Source organism: Hipposideros armiger, unplaced genomic scaffold (genome assembly GCF_001890085.2).
Source record: "Hipposideros armiger isolate ML-2016 unplaced genomic scaffold, ASM189008v1 scaffold_196, whole genome shotgun sequence".
Classification (NCBI taxonomy): Eukaryota; Metazoa; Chordata; class Mammalia; order Chiroptera; family Hipposideridae; genus Hipposideros; species Hipposideros armiger.
The window spans coordinates 2,327,927-2,348,201 of NW_017731546.1; the positions used below are offsets into that span (position 1 = coordinate 2,327,927).

Consider the following 20,275-nt stretch of genomic DNA (forward strand, 5'->3'; position numbering starts at 1 on the left):
GCCGGCAAATACGGTACTGTGATCGTGGGTGCTGAGTAAGCATAACCAAAAGATAGTCACTGTAATCCCCAATGTGCATACATGCCTTCCCTTACATATACACCTTGAAAAAATGCCCTCACCTAACATAATGCAAATCATTTGTTTACAACTTCCAATGGAAGATAATTCAAAGACTCGTTTAATTGCTGCATCTAACTTTAAGTCTATGATCTCTGTGTAATCCAGTTCTGTTTGAATAGAAAGACTCAGGATTTAGGAATTTATGGTTACATGATAAACACTGTTAATTATAATAAAGCCAGTGTTCAGAGATAGAAGGAAAATAGCATAAAGACAATACAAACTCTCAGAAAAGAGAAAAACGAGAAAAAACCCACAGAGTTTTTCCAATCCATGACCTATTTCATTGGACAGGGATGGCAAAGACTCTGCCTTGGCAGTAGAATAAGATTTTAGATTAGCCAATATGGCTGCCACTAGTTATACCTGGGTATATCATTATTCTTTTTGCCCGTGGTCACAGCCAAGATGCATATTGAGTAGGATTCCCTTGCTGTGGACCGTACTGCTTCAATAACCCGTTTTTTTGTTGCTAAGGGGTTGGGATCCCGGGAACCATCTTAAGGAGTGAGCAGTAACAAATCTTTGTTGAGAGTTTCTTTAGCAATACAACTTTTTATAAACTTAGTAAATTTTTTTGTTTCTCTGTATTTGATCAACTTTTCCCAAGTACCCAAAGCCCAAATGCTAGTCCTTGAATGAAACCATTACCTGTTATGTCTCTAAACAACTTTACCCATTACCCTAATCCAATGGTTCTCCAACTGGGACAATTCTTACATCAGGGGACATTTGACAATGTCTAGAGACATTTTTGTTGTCACATAAGGCGTTGGGGGAGGGTAGGCAGTTGTTACCAGTGTCTAGTAGGTAGAGCCCAAGGATACTGTTAGCCTCCCCACAACAAAGAATTTTCCAGTTCAAAATGTCAGTAGTATTAGGGTAGGCCGAGTGGCTCAGTTGGTTAAGAGCTCGCTCAAGAGTGCGAGCTCTGAACAACAGGGTCGCCGGTTTGATTCACGGCCCAAGCTGAGCTGCCAACAGGTGGCAGGATGGCTCAGCTAAAAAAAAAAAAAAAAAAAAAAAAAAAAAAAAGTGTCAGTAGTATTGAGGTTGAGAAATCATGCAACTCCTAGACTTCTCAATTATCCTTCTTGGCTTCTGTCTCTAGGCCATTCAGAGCAATTTCTTAAGGTAACGATGCACAGCTAATTTGATCCTGATCCCAGGCTGTTTCATAATGGATGGTTCTTTATAATAGATAAATAAAATATTCTTTTAGCTAGAATGCTTGGGGAGGAGACTGGAGCATTAAGCTTCTCTTACTTTTTGTTTTTGTATGGTTAAAGGCTCTAGCTTTAGTTTAGGGATATATGATTTTCCACCCTGTAAATTGCAGGATTATCAGCCATCTTGGATTTGTAGTGAAAGACTGAAAAGATTTTCCTTATGAAGTCTTCACTCAATGTGTGCTTTGTTTTTGAAGGACCTTCTGAAGACTGCTACATAGTAGGCAATATACCAATATCCTAACACTTTAACTGAGATCCTACAGTTTCATCCTTAGTAGGCACATCGTCCGATGTACAAGATGTGGCAATTTACCAGCTGTTTTGCTTATTAAGAATTGCTGACTTCTCACCCTACAATAGAGGAATAACGTATTCCCCTCATGTTCTATTATTAACTTAGTTCTGCCTTTTAGTCTGTCACTTCTATTACCTGATTCCTGGCATAAATTTTTATATTTGTCAGGCCTCTTTTGGATGATAGAAACCCAATTAAAAAATTATTCCTTCCCATTTCTTTAAGTAGCAACTCTCTCTTTGTTTTTGCTCAGACCCCAAACCTTGTAATTATTCTTGACTTTTTCTTTCACTTCCCCCACATCATCTTTCAGCGTATTCTGTTGTCTTCAAAATATTATCTGAAATCTGACCGGCTCTCACCACCTTTATTTGGGTCACTCTGGTTCAACATCATTCTCTCTCTCCTACAGAACTGCTAATAAGCCTCCTTACTACTACTGTTGTTCTCAAAATATTAGCCTCAGAATATTAGTGTTATCCTTTTGAAAAGTAAGAGATCACGTCACTTTGCTCAAAACATTTCAGTGGCTTCCCATATAACTCAGAGTATGAGCTCAAGGCCTTCAAATGAGCTAGTTTTCTGGTGCTGCTTTCCCTCCCTCATGTACCATCTTTCTGAAAAATCTGAACTCAGATTTTTCTACTGTCTCTACCATTCACTCCACATAGGCCTCCTTGCTTTATCTTAAATAGGAACTAACTGTTCCCCTGGCCTGGAATGTTCTTCTGCAGATAGCCGTATGACTTACTTCCTTATCTCCTTTAGGGCCTTGCTCAAATATCACTTCATTTTTGAAGTCTTGTGCAGGAACATGATAAATCCAGAGAGAACTGTTTCCCAACAGTAATTCTAAAATTTCAGTTGGTACATCTGTCTGTTCACACCTGAACTCATCTGAACTCAGGTGTGACTAGATCCAGGGGCAAAATTTTTTCAGAGTGTTTTCAGTTCTTCTGTCCCTTGGCTCTTCTCTAAGTTGGCTCACTGTCAAGTAGGTACTAACCATGTTCTTTCAGTTTAGCTACTTTAGCTGAAAGAGAGCTTTCTGATGAGTTCCTGCAAAAATTTTGGGGCTGAGTTTTATTGGTTTGATTGTGTTATGTGCCCATTCCTGAACTTTTGCTTGGGAGAGGGAATATGCTGATTGGCCAGACCTGGGTCATATACCTGTCCCAGGAACTTTGTGCTCATTCTAGAAGCTTGAGAGTGGGAATGATGAGTGCCACTCAAACAATATGGATTGAGAGTAAGCGAAGGGTAGTTCAACAGAAGAAAATTGAGATGCTGTTACCAAAAGAAAGGGAGTAAAAGCTAACACAGATCTGTCACTTACATGCACATGTAACTCATGCTCATTTGAAAAAAAGTTAATCTTATTGTATGTAGGCATTCTTGCCTCATCTATTTTTCACCTAACATCACATCATAAACAAGAGATTTTCTTTGAAAACGTGATTTTAAATGGATGAAAAATTGCACTTAAATTTATTGTTTAATTTTTAGATATTTGGTTTATCACAATTAGTTTTTGGCTTAGCAGAATTGGGATTTTACTTAATAGAAAAGTAAGAGGAATAGAGGTGGGAAAAAGAAGTGGGGCCAGGACTAGAGTGAGGCAAACAAGAGGCCTAAGACACAATTTAAGATGGTACTCCTTTCTGGGTCATACAACTGCACTTGCATGACCTTGAGAGTGAATGTCTCTGTAAATTTTGTCCTAGGCTCTTCGCCTGCCTCACTTTAGTCCTAGTTGGGAAGAGAAGCACATTTAAGGAATAGGAACTATATTTGGCTATGAGTGGGAGTTAGCAATGGTAACCTGTGTAGTTGGAGAAATTGGTGGGGGAGATTAAGGTGCACCAGAAAGCAGTTATACATTTTTAACTTGTCTACAGAAGCCTTTGCTAAGTTCTGAGAAGGATAGTAATCCCTTTGAAGTAATATAAGGAATATAATTTTTAATCATAGGTTTATAGTAGGTTCAACAAAGAAATGTTCCATTTAGAGATGCTACCAAGGAAGTTGTTACTTATTTTTAACCCAAATTATTTCAATATCAAGTGGAAAAATATATTTTTTCATTGAAAAATAAAAAGTATAGAAAGACTTAAGTTGGAGAAGGATACTTGAATAACACATGGGAGCTTTGACTATCTTTCTTGAATGAGATACTTGACACTACTTATTGCTGGGCATGGAATCCCAGTTGAATAGTTGTCTTTCTTGTTTTTAGTTCTTTAAAAATAACTTTCTATGTCACATTGGGAGACTAGAATATGGAATTCTAGATAACTCAGTTTTATTTGCTGATATAAAAGAGAGGCTAAAAAAAAATTTCAGGGCTGGCCGAGTGGCGCGTTGGTTAAGAGTTGGCTTGGGACGCCAGCTGTGAGCAGCAGGGCCCCGGTTTGGATCCCACAATGAGGGCCAATGACACTGCCCCCTTCAGCTAAGATAGTGAGCAGCAGCTCGACCTGGAGCTGGGCTGCCGTGAGTCACTGGCGACGGCGTAGTCTGCAGCCCCTGCTGCAGTGGGCTGCTGTGAGCTACCATGTGTGGCCGCAGCCAGCATGAGCGGCTGGCAGCCGAAGTGAGCTGCCAAGAGCCTCTGTGAGCGGCTGTCCAGAGTCCGGCTACCGATCTGCCTCAGCTGGGAAGAGTGCAATGATTACAATGCCAACATGGGTCAGAGAAGCAACGTCCTCCACAACTAGACTGAAGAACAAAAGGACAGCAACTTGTCTGTTGCCCTTCCCCAATTCCCCAACGCTGTTCCCCTCCCCCAATTCCCCAATAAAATCTTAAAAAAAAAAATTCAAATTAAATGAATTGTCCAGTAATTGTGAGATCTGTCTTTAGAGTGGAATTAGGTAACATATATAATGTGTATACTTAGGTACATACTATATTTTATTCCTTGGAAATCTTTGTGAGTAATACTGTTTACTATACCTAGGGGTTAAATTGAAGATACTCTATTGAAAGCAGAATAAAAGAGAAATCATGATTAAAATGTTCATATTTAAATATTTTAAGTCCTGAATTTTATCATTTAATATAACAAATCTTGTCAAAGCCTTACCTTACACCAACGTGTACAAGTCAGAGAAAGCTGTAATTCATCTTGGAATTTGATTCATTCAGTCATCACTTGTTTGGTTGGTGTTCCAGGTATTGTATAGGATGCTGGCTACATTAAGATAATAATCCCTGTCTTCAGTCACATCACAGTTTAGTGGAAGAAGGTGGATGTAATAACACTTTCATTATATGTGGATTTGATTTCCAACAAGTTGTAGCATTAAAAACCTTGCTAAATCTGGAAGAGAATAATATGCTTGTCTTGGGGGCAAAGAAGGAACCCTTTGGAAATGGGGAAAAACATAAGAGTAGGAGACTTGGAAGATATTCCTGACAACACACTGTGTTTGGGCAGTTTCCTGACCAGAAAGAAAGGAGTAATCTTATTGGTAACATCTATGAAATGTCCTCTGATTCCTGTGAAAGTCAAGGAAGTTGGGGAAATGACAGGAAATGGAATAGGCAAACAAAAAAGAGGGGCTTGAAAGAAGGGGAGAGTTGATTATAAACCAAGAAGTTAGGATTAGAAATACGAGGTCATAAGGCACAAAAATGAAGAACTGTGACAGCACTGTAAACTGCATATATTGACATCAGTGATAAAGAAGGGAGCCAGTGACCAAGATACATCTTAGAAATTCTTGTTTCAAGAACTGAGAGATTAGCTGATGAAAGAGTCATGCTTTGGCATGCTAAAGCATGTTAGACAGAGAAATTGTGTGTGTGCTGGGAGAATCCTTCCCAAATCTTCCCAACTGTTGACAAAGTTTTTCTTACATCGTTAATTACTTTTTTTAGACTGTAATATTTTAACGAATGTAGTTACTTGCTTCTATTGATTTGCTTCAAACTTGAAATTAGTGTTATTCTGTGAAAATGGAGAAAGACATAAATTGCCTATTCAAAACTGAGGGAATGGGTTAGGGGAGAAGGGAAGATACATTTCTCATTGGGAATCTTGTGGAAAGAGATGGGAGAGAGTAAGCTGGGGATAGACAAGTTCGGTATGTGTTCTTATTCTAATGTGGTGAACATGAGAGACTGCTGCAGTTGATTTCCAGTGACAGCCTACTGTACTCCATGTACACATGTTCACCTTTTCTCTGTAGTGTGCAGTTCTGACTCCTGAAATTTCTTCTTGCAGCTCATGTTTTCTGGCTAGACCTATGATCATTCCCGTGAGACTTCACTGAACATTTTCTCAAGTGTCTTCCTCATCCCTAATGTGTAATCCTTCAACATGGACCTGCTACTTTAGCTAAGATATGACCAGCAATGAATAGTAGTAAGGTAGGATTACTTTACTTGTCTTTGTAAATTACTGAAAAAAAAAAGTATATTATTTTTTCCTTTGAAACTGAAACAGTTTTGACTTGTCTTGATTTTGTAGTGTTTATGTTAGATTATTCTCCTACCTAGGCAGACTACAGTCATTTTATATTTGTTATTTATTTTTTTTGCTTGTCATTTAGCCTACTGAATTCTGTCTTATTTGTGATATAATTATTATTTTTTTTCAACTAACACAGTCAGCAGAATCCCAATCTATATGTCTTCTCTAGCCTGTATGCCCATCAGTCCTGTATTTTCAACTGTCTGGCACCAAACGTAATATATCTTGTTTTTCTTCTTAAATACTCGTTTCTCTTTCTGGTTTCTGTAATTCTGTTAATAGCATTATTAGTCCCATTGTCTAATATTCTCATATATTCATTTACTGTTCCATTCATTTATTTGATGCACATTGATAGGCTTCTATTCAGTATCAGACAGCTTGCTGCTTTTCGGGAAATAATGATGAATAAGCTGGATATCCCATTCTTATAGCTTATATTGTAGTGGCGGACAGGTTTAAAAATAAACTGACAAAATAATTATGAATTGTAATAAATTTTTTGAAGGGAAGCAAAAAAGCAAGTAATTTAGAGATAGGGAGCTATTTGAGATAAGGTTGTCACAAAACTCCTCTATGGAGTTGATATTTAAGCTGAGACCTATATATATGAGAAGGAGTTATTTCAAGAGTGGGTGATGGGTCTTGTCAAATGCTTTTCCTGCGTCTATTGATATGACCATTTGATTTTTATACTTTATTTTGTTAATGTGGTGTATCATATTGATTGATTTGCATATATTGAACCATCATTTGTGCTCCTGAAATGAACCCCGCTTGATCGTGATGGTATTTATCTGTTTCATGTATTGTTGTATTTGATTTGCTAATATTTTGTTTAGGATTTCTGCATGTGTATTCATTAGAGAAATTGGTCTGTAGTTTCCTTTTTTTGTGTTATTCTTGCCGGGTTTTGGTATCCGGGTAGTGTTGGCCTCATAGAATGAGTTAGGAAATATTACCTCTTTTTTCAGTTTTTTGGAGGAGTTTGAGAAGTATAGGTATTAAATCATCTTTGAATGTTTGGTACAATTCATTAGTGAAGGGATTGAGTCCTGGGTTTTTACTTTTTGGGAGATCTCTGATGATTGTTTCAATTTCCTTACTATTGACTAGTCTATTTAGATTTTCTAGTTTTTCATGATTCAGCCTAGAAGGGTATATATTTCTAAGAACTTGTCCATTTCTTCTAGGTTATTGAATTTGGTAGCATATAGTCTTTCATAGTATTCTTGTATGATCCTTTGCTTTTCTGTGGTGTCCATCATAACTTCTCTTTTATTTCTGATTTGTTTATTTGAATCTTTTCTTTTTTACCTTAGTGAGTCTAGCCGTGGTTTGTAAATTTTATTAATCTTTTTAAAGAGCCAGCTTTTTGTTGCATTCATTTTTTTTCTATTGTCGTTTCTCCATTTCACTTAATTCTCTTCTAATTTTTATATTTTCTTCCTTCTGCTGATTTTGGGCTTCATTTGTTTTTCTTTTTCTAGTTCTTTAAGATGTAGTGTTACGTTGTTTGTTCGGGATTTTTCTTGTTTCTTGAGATAGGCTTATAATGATATCAACTTTCCTCTTATTAGTGCTTTGCTGCATCCCAAAAGTTTTGATACATTGTATTTTCATTCTCATTTGTTTCTGTGAATCTTTTGATTTCTCCTTTTATTTCTTCTTGGACCTAGTTGTTCTTTAGTAACTTGTTTAATCTCTATATGTTTGTGGTTTTATCCACTTTCTTTTTGCAGTTGACTTCCAATTTCCAGCACTGTGGTTGGACAATATGCTTGATGTGATTTTAATCTTATTAAATTTGCTGAGGCTAGTTTTGTGTCCCAACATATGGTCTATCTTTGAGAATGTTCCATGTGCACTAGAAAGGAACATATAGTCTGTTGTTCTAGGATGAAAGGCTCTGTAAATGTCAATTATGTTTATTTGGTGTAATGTGTCATTAAGGCCAACATTACCTTATTAATTTTTTATTTAGATGATCTATCCATAGCTGTCAATGGGGTATTTAAGTCCCCTACTATAATTGTGTTGTCAGTTTTTCCCTTTAGTTCTATTAGTAGTTGTTATATATATTTTGGTGCTCCCTGATTGGATATATATACTATATATAGATGTGTTACGTCTTCTTGATGTATTGTTCCCTTTGTCGTTATAAAATGTTTATCTTTGTCTCTTGTTACCTTTTTTATCTTGAAATCTATGTATTTTGTCAATTCTAAGTACAGCCAAACCTGTTTTTCTCTTGATGCCTTTTGTTTGGAGTATCATTTTCTACCCTTTTACTTTGAGTCTATATTTGTCCTTACAGCTGAGGTGTGTCTCCTGAAGGCAGCATATGGTTTTTTTTCTTCACCATATTCTTTTAAGAAATTAGTAAGTCTGAATATTTTTTTTTCTAATTACAGTTGACATTCAATATTATTTTATATTACTTTCAGGTGTACAGCATAGTGGTTAGACATTTATATGATTTGTGTAGTGATCCCTTGATTAGTACCTACCCGGCACCATACATAGTTATTACATATTACTGACTATATTCCATATGCTGTACTTTATATCCCCGGACTATTTTGTAACTACCGATTTGTACTTTTTAAACCCTTCACCTTTTTCATCTAGTCCCCCAATCCTGCATTTATCTGGGAACGATCAGTTTGTTCTCTGTATCTATGAGTCTGTTTCTGTTTTGTTTGTTCATTTATTTTGTTCTTTAGATTCCATATGTAAGTGAGATCTTATGGTACTTGTCTTTCTCTGTCTGACCTTTTCCACTTAGCATAATACCTTCTAGGTCCATCCATGTTGTCAGAAATAGTATGATTTCATTTGTTTCATGGCTGAGTAATATTCCATTGTGTGTATATACACACACACTATACATTGTGTATTTATTGTATATACATACAATATATATTGTGTGCATATATATACACACAATGAAATATATATATATATTCCATATATATATATTCCATATATATCATATATATATATATATATATATATATCATATGTATATATATATCTTATGTATATCTCACATCTCCTTTATCCAGTCATCTATTGATGGGCACTTAGGTTGCTTTCATATCTTGGCTATTGTAAATAATGTTGTAATGAACATAGTGTAGCATGCATTTTTTTGAATTAGTAGTTTGGATTTCTTTGGATAAATACCCAGAAGTGGAATTGCTGGGTCAAGTTAGTTCTATTTTTTTTTTTTTTGAAGAACCTTTAAACTGTTTTCCATAGTGGCTGCACCAATTTATAATTCCACCAACAGTGCACAAGGGTTATCTTTTCTCCACATCCTTGCCAACACTTGTTTGTTGGTTGGTTGGATTTTGTTTCTTAATCCAATCTGCTCCTCTCTTCCTTTTTACTGGTGAGCTCAGTCCACTTACATTTAGGGTGATTAATGATTATGAGGATTTCCTATAGCCATATTATCTTTTATTTTCTGATAGATCTGTGTCTCTATTGTTTTTTTTTTTAATTTTATTTTTTTATTGGGGAATTGCGGGATGGAGATAGCCAACTTGTTGTCCTTCAATCTTAGTTGTGGAGGACGCAGCAAGCTCAGCTCCAAGTGCAGTCGCCATCCAGCCACCTGTCGGCAGCTCGCAGCCGCTCAGCTCAAGGTGCCGTGTTCAATCTTAGTCGCAGGTGGGTGTAGCCACCATCCCATGTGGGAGTCAAACCAGCAACCTTGTTGTTAGGAGCATATGCTTCCACCAACTGAGCCATCCTGCCACCTGTTGGCAGCTCAGCGGCAGCTCAGCTCGGGCGCAGCTCACTGCCCCATGTGGGAATCAAACAGCGACCCTGTTGCTCAGAGCTCGTGATCTTAGCCAACTGAGCCACTCAGCCAGCCCTTTATTGTTTCTTTTCCCTTGTGTTTCTGTCTTTTATTTTACTTTGGTGTTATGCTTGTTTTTCTTCTGTTTTCTCTTTTTTTATGTTATGTGTCTCAGTTGTTGATTCTTTTTGGTGTGGTTACCATTAGGTTTATGCAAAGGAAAGCTTCATATATACAGTAGTCCTTTTTCTTCTGAATGCGCCTTATATCCATTCCCCTTTGCAAACTCAGACCTTTATCCCCTCCCCTTTTATGTTTTTGTTGTCATAAATTATCCCTATCTATGCTGTGAGGTCACTTCAAAATTGCAGTAGCTCTTTTAAAAAATGTTTTTATCGCTTTTAACCTTTATGTTATATTTAAATATGTAATACCCTATTCTGAATGAGGGTTACGATTTCCTGCCTCTGTCTGTGTTAGTCATCTTTCTCATAGTTTTGAAAAATGACTTTTGTCTTTTTGTTTAATGTATAATACCGCCTCCACTTCAGTATTTCCTACAATGCAGGCCTTGTGGTGGTAAATTCCCTCAGCTTCTGTATGTCCTAAAAGCCTTTATTTTTTCTTCAGATCATTCTTTTCTGGTAATTTCTCTCTTTCAATAGTTTGAATATTTGATACCACTCTTTCCTAGCTTGTAGGCTTTCTGCTTAAAAATCCAATCATAATCTAATGGGATTTCCTTTGTAGGTTACTGCCTTCTTTTTCCTAGCTACCTTGAGAGTTCTTTCCTTGTCATTAATTTTTGACAGTTTTTATATAATATGCATTGGAGAAAGCCTTTTTGGATTGAGATAATTAGGTGTTCTGTTTGCTTCTTGGATTCTAGGATCCAGTTCTTTCCATAGGTTTGGGAAGTTCTTGTCAAGTATTTGTTTGAATAGAGTCTCTGTTCCCTTCTTCTTCTCTTCTCTGTCTGGTATGCCCATTAATCATATGTTACTCTTTCTGATGGAGTCAGTTCTCATAGAGTTCTTTCTTTTCTTTTCTTTTCTTTTTTTTTTTAACTCTCAAGTGTCTCCTTCCATCTGTGTCATTTCTAGATTTCTATCTTCCAGATCACTAATTCTTTCCTCTGTATGGTCAGCTCTATTTCCTATGCTCACTAGTTCATTCTTTATCTTTTTTATTGAGTTCTTCAGCTCCAGAATTTCTATTTGGTTATTTTTTAAAGTTTCAACCTCTTTGTCAAAGTACTCTTTTTGTTTGTTGATTTTATTTCTGATTTCATTAAACTGCCTATCTGAATTTTCTTGCATCTTGCTGAGTTTTTTCAGAGCTGCAATCTTGAATTCTTTGTCATTTAAATCACATATTTCCATATCTTCAAGTTTATTTTCTGGAGATTTTTCATTTTCTTTTTGAGTTGCCTTGTTACCTTAGTTATTCATGGTATTTGATGGATTATTTCTCTGCCTAGGCTTATATGGGTATGGAAATCTGCTTTCTTCAATTCTTTATTCAGTGGGGTGATAAGAAGAGTCTTTCCAGTAGGTGGCACTGAAGCACAAGTTTTTTTAATTTTCTCTTGCACTGCTCCAGCTTCTCATATCTCTGTGGGCAGTGGGAAAATGCCCTGTATTCCCTAGGAAGCTGGGTGTCTCCTCTGTGATGAGATTGCCTTGGTCTCAGGGTGCTACCCTTAGTGGGGGAATGTTGTGGGCAATGGAGTCTGAGCCCATGAAATCTTAGAGCTGCCCCCTGCCACCAGACACTGCTGGCAGTGCTGGACTGCCCGAGGTATCCCAGGTGCCCCTACTTGGATTAGCAGGGACGGGTGGGGAGGAGTGGGCTGGGAGAGTCAGCTCCTGGGTTTGTGGCTTTGTTCTTCTCCCTGTAATGGCAGCCGCCAGACCTCAGCTGCCTCACCATTGTATTTCCACTCCTGTCACTGGGATCAGATGCTGTGTGTATCTGCTGCTCAGGGAGAAATGCTTCCTCCTCTCCAGTTCTCAGGGTTGCAGACAGCCTGCTCTGAAACCTGACATCCACTAACACAGCCTCTTCTGGGGCCCACTGCTAGCTCTGGGAGGGTGAGGGGAGGTAGCCAGGCTCTGTGGCTTTGTTTTTATGCCTGGCAACGGCGGCCTCCAGATCACAGCTGCCACAGAGCACCTCTGTGCTCCATCCCTGCCCTGATTACTGGCCTAACCCCAGTATATGCTGACCACTCAGGCAGGAATGCTTACTCCATCTCTCTGCAACTCAGGGCTGCAGAGTGTGCACATGGCAACCTGATCTTCCCCCCTCCTGAGACCCTCAGTGAGCTCTGGACTGAATCCATACCACCCGTCTCTGCTCTTCTCTCTCCTCTCCTCCCCTGTTTGACCTGAATCTCCATCTTCAGATGTTTCAATGCGAGGATCAATCAGATGTGTTTGAGTGTTGAGCAGGGAATCCTTTGTTGCATTATAGCTGTTCAACGTGTTTTAACTTCAAGGGGAGAGACCCAGGGAACCTCTCACACCACCACGATGCGTCTGTTTTTTTCACTGAAGAATTTTCTCAGAAGAGAGGAGTTAATATTTACTGTTTTTGTTCTAAGTGACAGGTCCTTGGCTAGCTGTTTTAAATATTTTATTTCTTTAGCAGTCTAATGAGTATTCCTACTTTGCATATGGTTGTCTTTTGAGTTCTCGAGCTGAGAAGCAGTAGTAGAAGGACCTTAGAGATCATTCACTTCCTTCTCTTTCAGCTGAGACCTAGAGAGGTTCTGTGACCTGGCTAAGATCACGCAGCTGGTTTTCACGTTTGCTGAGACTAGTGCCGTATTTACTCATTGAGCTTCAGTCAAACTGGCCTCCTCTCATGCTTTCTATCTTCCCATCCCTTCAATATTTTATTTTGAAAATGTTCGGTTCACTGTTAATATTTTTCCCCATTATCTCTATTTGAAGAGAAATGTATTTTTTATATAAATAAATATTTATGTATTTTTAAAGTCATTTGAAACTTTATTGAAAAGATGATGATATAAATTTTTTAGCATGCATATCCTAATAATATGTATAATTTTTTGCATGATATATCACACTATTTTTTGCATGATATAATATGCACTATCACATATAAGAATTTCATATTAGCTTAATAATTATTTAATATCGTGCTTATTTAGGTATCCCCAATTGTCCCTAAAAAAATTTTTTTTTAGTTTTTTGGATATGGGATTCAATTAGGTTTCATACATTGCATTTGATTCTTATGTTTCTTTATTCTCTTTTAATCTTGAACAGGTCCTCTTCTTGCTTTTCATGATCTATATTTTCCTTTAAGTGATACAGTTTTTGTATACTGAGTATCTGTTTGGGAATTGCATGGTTTCTTCTAACATTATTCATCCAAAATTTATTGGCAATTTGCTTTTTCCTTCAAAGTCTTTGAAGTTGCTGGAGATAGAACTGGTTATTCCAAGCTTTTTTTTTTTTTTTTTTAAATATAATTTCAACCATTTTTAATTGTGGTAAAATTTGTATACAAGGTTATATATATTTCAGGTGTACATTACTATGTAATATTCACTGCTGTCTGTGTAGTTATATCCATCATCATATTTTCACCCATTTTGCCCTCTTCCCATCCTCCTTCCCCTGTGGTAACCACCGATCTGTTCTCTGTATCTTTAACTTTTATTCTATTTTATTTATTTATTTATGTTTTAGGTTTCACATGTAAATGAAAGCAACTTGTTATTCCACTTTGTATATATTTATACACATATATATATACACACACACATACCTATTTTGACTATTGTAAATATTGCTGCAATAAACATAGGAGTGCATATATCTTTTTGAATTAGTGTTTTTGTATTCTTTGGATAAATACCCAGAAGTGGAGTAGCTGGGTCATATGGTAGTTATACTCTTAATTTTTTGAGGAACCTCCACACTGCCTTCCACAGTGGCTGCACCAGTTTACATTCCTACCAACAGTGTACAAGGGTTCCTTCTTTCCACATCCTCTCTAACAGTTATTTCTTGTCTTTTTGATAATAGCCATTCTAACAGGTGTGAGGTGATATCTCATTATGGTTTTGATTTGCGTTTCCCAGATAATTAATGATGTTGAACATCTTCTCATGTGCCTATTGGCCATCTGTACGTCTTCTTTGAAAAAAAATGTCTATTCATATTCTCTGCTTATTTTTTAATCGGGTTCTTTGTATTTTTGGTTGTTGAGTTATGTGAATTTTTTATATACAAGTATATTGGATATTAACCCCTTATCGGATATATGATTTGCAAATATATTCTCCCATTCAGTTGGTTAGTGTTTCATTTTTTGATGATTTCCTTCACTGTGCAGAAGCATTTTACTTTGCTATAGTCCTGTTTGGTTATTTTTACTTTCGTTTCCCTTGCCTTTGGAGCCATATCCAAAAAATGTCGCTAAGACCAGTGTCAAGGAGTTTAATGCGTATGTTTTCTTCCAGGGATTTTATGGTTTGAGGTCTTACATTCAAGTTTTTAATCCATACTGAGTTAATTTTTGTGTACGCTGTGAGTTAGTGGTCCAGTCTAGTTGTGGCTGTCTAGTTTTTTATGTACCATTTATTGAAGAGACTGTTCTTTCCCCATTGTATGATCTTGGCTCCTTTGTTGTAAATTAGTTATCCATAGATGTGCGGATTTATTTCTGGGCTTGCTATCCTGTTCCATTGATCGCTGTGTTTGTTTTTATGCCAATATCATATTGTTTTGATTACTTTAGCTTTGCATTGGGTTGTTGGAAAAGTCATGACGTATTTTTTCTATGTTTTTAGTTGCAAAAATGCGTTATGACTTTTCTGACAACCCAGTAATATAGTTTGAAATCAGGGAGGGTGATACCTCCAACTTTGTTCTTCTTTCTCAAGATTCCTTTGGCTATTTTAGGTCTTTTGTGGTTCCATACAAATTTTCGAAGTATTTGTTCTATTTCTGTGAAAAATGCCATTGGAATTTCAATGGGAATTGTATTGAATCTGTACATTGCTTTGGATAGTATGGCCATTTTAACAATATTAGTTTTTCCAATCTTTGAGAATGGAATATCTTCCTATTTATTTGTGTCTTCTTCAATTTCTTTCATTAATACCTTATAGTTGTCAGTGTATAGGTCTTCTTCCTCCTTGGTTAAATTAATTCCTAGGTATTTTAATCTTTTTGATGCAATTGTAAGTGGGATTGTTTTCTTAATTTATCTCCCTGATAGTTGGTTATTAGTGTATAGAAATGCCATGGTTTTCTATAGATTCATTTTGTATTCTGAAACTTTACTGAATTCATTTATTACTGCTAACATTTTTTTAGTGGAGTCTTTAGGGTTTTCTATATATAGTATCATGTCATCTGCAAATAGTGGCAGTTTTAGTTCTTCCTTTGCAATTTGGATGACTTTTATTTCTTTTTCTTGCCTATTTGCTCTGGTTAGGACTTCCAATTCTATGTTGAATAACAGTGACAAGAGTGGGCATCCTTGTCTTGGTCTTAGAGAAGAAGCTTTCAGCTTTCCATCATTGAGTATTTTGTTAGTTGTGGGTTTGTCATATGTGGCCTTTATTATAATGAGGTGTGTTCCCTCCATATTCACTTTTTGAGAGTTTTTATTATAAATAGATATTGTCAATGCTTTTCCTGCATCTATTGAGATGATCATGTGATTTTTGTCCTTCATTTGTTAATTGGTGTATTATGTTGATTGAGTTGCAGATCTTAAATCATGCTTGCTTCCCTGGAATAAGTGCCACGTGATCATAGTGTATGATCCTTTTAATGTATTGTTGCATTTCATTTGCTAATATTTTGTTTAGGGATTTTGTATCTATGTTCATCAGTTATATTGGCTTCTAATTTTTTGTATGTTTTGTGGTATTCTTGTTTGGTTATCAGGGTAATGGCTGAACTTATAAAATCAGTTTGATAAAATGAGTTTGGAAGTGTTCCCTCTTACTCTGTTTTTTTGGAAGAGTTTGAGAAGGATAGTTATTAAATCTTCATTGAATGTTTGTTGGAATTCACCAGTGAAGTCATTTGGTTCTGGACTTGTTTGCTGAGAGGTGTTTTTTTTTTTTTTTCTTTTTGTTGTTTTTTGTTCGTTTATCATTATTATTATTATTATTATTGTTATAATTATTATTATTATTTTTACTGATTCAATCTCTTTACTAGTAGTAGGTCTGTTCAGGTTTTCTATTTTTTCCCCCCCATGGTTCAGTCTTGGAAGATTGGGTGTTTCTAGGAATTTATGCATTCTTGTAGGTCGTGCAATTATTTGGGGTATAATTGTTCATAGTAGTCTCCTAGGATCTTTTGAATTTCTGTGGTATCAGTCGTAACTTCTCCTCTTTCTAATTTTATTTATTGAAGTCTTCTCTTTTTCTTGGTGAGTCTAGCTAAAGGTCTGGTGATTTTGTTTATGTTTTCAGCGAGCCAGCTCCTAGTTTCATCGACTTTTTTTTTTTAGTCTGTATTTCATTCATTTTTGCTCTGATCTTTATTATTTCCTTCCTTTTATTATCTTTGGGCTTTGTTTGTTCTTCTTTCTCTAGTTTTCTTTAGTTGTAAGGTTAGCTTGTTTGAGATTTGAGATTTTTCTTGTTTCTTAAGGTAGGCCTGTATCGATATGAACTTCCCATTTAGAACCGTTTTTGCCATAGCCCATAGATTTTGGAATGTTGTATTTCCATTTTCATTTGTCTCGAGGGATTTTTCAGTTTTCCCTGTAATATATTTACTGACCTATTGTTTGTTCAGTAGCATGTTGTATAATATCCACATATTTGTGACTTTTCAATTTTCTTTTTGTGATTAATTTCCAGTTTCATGCCAGTTTCATTGTGGCCTGCGTACATACTTGATATAATTTCAGTTTTTTAAAGTTTATTGAAACTTGTTTTGTGGTCTAATATATGATCTAGTCTGAACAGTGTTTCATGTGCACATGAGAAGAATGTGTATTCTGCTGCTTTTGGATGGAATGTTTTGCATATATTTATTAAATCCACAAAGTCTAATGTGTTGTTTAAAGCCCATGTTTCCTAATTAACTTTATGTCCGGATGATCTATCTACTATGTAAATGGGGTATTAAGGTTTCTTACTATTATTGTATTGCTGTTGATTTCTCTCTTTATGTCTGTTAATATTTGCTTTATATATTTATGTGCTCTTATGTTGGGTGTGTATATATATATATATATATATATATTTACAAATGCTATATCTTTTTGTTGGATTGATCCCTTTATCATTACATAATGTCTACCTTTGTCTTTTATTAAAGTCTTTGTTTTATAGTCTATTTCGTCTAAATATAGCTTCTCCATATTTCTTTTGGTTTCCATTTGTATGAAACATCTTTTTCTATCTCTTCACTTTTAGTCTGTATGTGTCCTTATATTTGAACTGAATCTCTTGTAGACAGCATATTGATGGGTCTTGTTTTTTATTTATTTCGTTTAGCTACTCTATGTCTTTTAATTGGAGAATTTAGTCCATTTACATTTGAAGCAATTATAGATAGGTGCGTACTTATAGGCATTTTGTTAATTGTTTTCTGGCGGTCTTGTTATTCATCTCTGTTTGTGTCTTGTGGTATGATGACTTTCTTTAGTTTTATGTTTAGTTTCCATTTTTGTTATCTTTTGTGTCTCTTCTATAGGTTTTTGCTTTGTGGTTGGAATGAGGCTCACATATGTTGGTCCATATATATTCCAATGTATTTTAAGTTGATAGCAAGTTAAGTATGAACACACTCGTAGAACTCTATGTTTTTACTCCCCGCTTCCCATGTTTTATGTTATTGATGTCACATGTTACATATACTTTTTTATTTTGTGTATCCCTTAACTGATTTTTGTAGTTATAGTTATTTTTACTACTTTTGTCCTTTAATTTGTGTTAGCTTTGTAATTGATTAGTTTGCTACATTTACTATATATTTACCTTTACCAGTGAGTTTTTTTACTTAATGTTTTCTTGTTACTGATGAGTATCCTTTGTTTTCAGCTTAAAGAAGTCCCTTTAACATTTGTTGTAAGACCCATTTAGTGGTGGTGAACTCCCTTAATTTTTGCTTTTTTGTAAAACTCTATTTCTCCTTCGATTCTGATTGATAACCTTACCGTATAGATTATTCGTTGTTGGAAGATTTTGTTTCCAGCACTTTGAATGTATTATCTCATTTCCTTCTGGCCTGCAAACTTTCTCCCCAAAAATGTGCTCATGGTTTTCCAACTTTAAATATACATCAGCTGAGGCTTTTACATTTGGTTGCATTAAGTTAAAAGGAAGAAAACTAGGAAATTTATGGTATATTTTATCCACTGTCCCTAGTTAAAATTTAAAACAACAGAAGCCTGCAGGAGTTCCTCCCTTACCCACTAATACCCACCCCCACCTTCTGGCCAGTTGGTTTTGCCTGGGAATATATATCTAGTGGCTGTGGACTTTATAAAGCCGTAGCAGTCTAAGTCTTTGTCTTTGAAAAGCGCACAATTTCAATGGGAAGTAGAATAACATGCAAATGATGAATAAGCAAGTTAGTAAAGACAACTAGAGCCTAGGCACCATGAGAAAAGATTGTAGGACCTGATTTCTCTGGTACTTACGTGGAGCTGGCATTCATTCATTGTGTTCTCTTTTTTTCCTACTTGCTTGCCTTTGAGTTTCATAGATTTGGTTGGTTTTCTTTAAGAATTATATGACATATAGGGACAAGTGGAGGTTTTTTTTGGTGTAAGGAGTAGGAGGTAACTTTTAAGCAGTGTTTTCAAAGTGGGGAGACTCATATTTTGGTTGAGAAGAAAGGGAAGAAAGTGTCAGTGAAGAAGTGACAGGATGGTTTAGGGACATCTGTGAAGTCTTTCCTTCCTTTTGGTCCAGCCAGGCTTAGATTATACTTCTGTGCTTGTACTATACTTTGTACAGGGGTTCTTTGTGACAATTATTGTTATGTGTTAGAATTGCTTCTCTAATAAGCTCCCTGAAGCTGCAACAAGTATTATTTATCTCTGTGTACTCAGGACCTCATTCAGGGCCAGGCTTGTTATAGTCATTTAATAAATACTTTCTGGATGAATCAACTAATGAATGAATGAAAGCTTTTTTCTAACACATAGAGCTAAAAAACAAAGATTCCTTTACTGGGCAACCACAGTAATGGTTGGACCTGTGGTTAGACCAACTCATTGTTGAGGTGCTTAGTCAGAGCTGGGTTGGTTTAAGAGCCCAGGATATAAAACAGGGAAGAAACTGTTCAGTGGAAACCAGAGCATGCTATGAGTGGAAATCCAATTGGGATATTTTACACAGAAGTAACTACCATGCTATAAGTACCTTTGTCATTTTTAAAATAAAAATAATTCCAATATATTTGAAGGAGAAATAATTTTTAATGCAAACATTCTATCTGTGAAATTTGATTTTTATCTTCTTAATCCTCAGTCTTAAAAATACTTTTTGGATATTTTTCTTTTATATATTTTTTTTTACAGTATAAAATTAATACATGCTTATGATAAAAATACAAACTAGAGGTATATAAAGTAGAAAGTGGCATTTTTTCCCCCATTATTCCAAGTCTTACTCTTTAGAGGTAGTTAATGGTAAAAGTTTGTGTATCAGTTTGGACTTTTAAAATATATCTATTCAAGAACACACATGATCATGTTTGTATAGTTTTCAAAATATGATAATTTGATATACATGTTTCAAAATTTGCTTTTCCTACTTATCTTTTGATTTCTACTTACTTTCCATGTAATTCCAAAATGTGTTAGAGGACAGAACTAGCAGAGAATAACAGTTAGAAACCAGAGCAATCAAATGTATGAGGAGATAAAATTTAGCTCAGGGTAAGAAAAACACCTGCTGGCTTTTATTGGTGTAAATACTGCTTGTTAATTTAGAAGTACTGCTTTTCTTTTGGACTTGTTTAATCTATATGAAATTAAAGTAATTATTTTTCATATAATGCATTTTAGAATAAACACATAAAGGATAATTAAATCAGAACTTGTTGAGTACATCTATGGGTATACATCTACATGCCTGATGTGTGAGAAACAAGGCTATAATCTTGAAAAGGACACTGTCATTGCTGAGTGCTGTGACAGCAAATTGCAGAGGTAGAGATGGCTGCCTGGAGGATGTGATATGAGTACAATCTTGAAATACTAGTAAGAGTTAACTAAGCTCTTAAAAACATGGCCAGGGGCCGGCTGTGTGGTGCGATGGTTAAGAACTGGCTTGGAACGCCAGAGGGCCCTGGTTCGGATCCCACATATGAGGG

General features: G+C 35.8%; 1 protein-coding gene across 2 annotated transcripts in view; it reads left to right on the plus strand.

Moving 5' to 3' along the window:
- Nucleotides 1–20,275, plus strand: part of FER (FER tyrosine kinase) — a 414,063-nt gene that overhangs the window by 10,584 nt on the left and 383,204 nt on the right. The window contains exon 2 of one of the 2 annotated variants that reach the window (XM_019653136.1): nucleotides 5,879–6,024. The exons of the other annotated variant lie outside the window; for it this stretch is intronic. The gene's annotated coding sequence lies outside the window, so the exon portion shown is untranslated. The remainder of the gene's footprint in view (nucleotides 1–5,878; nucleotides 6,025–20,275) is intronic. 2 annotated transcript variants of the gene reach the window in all.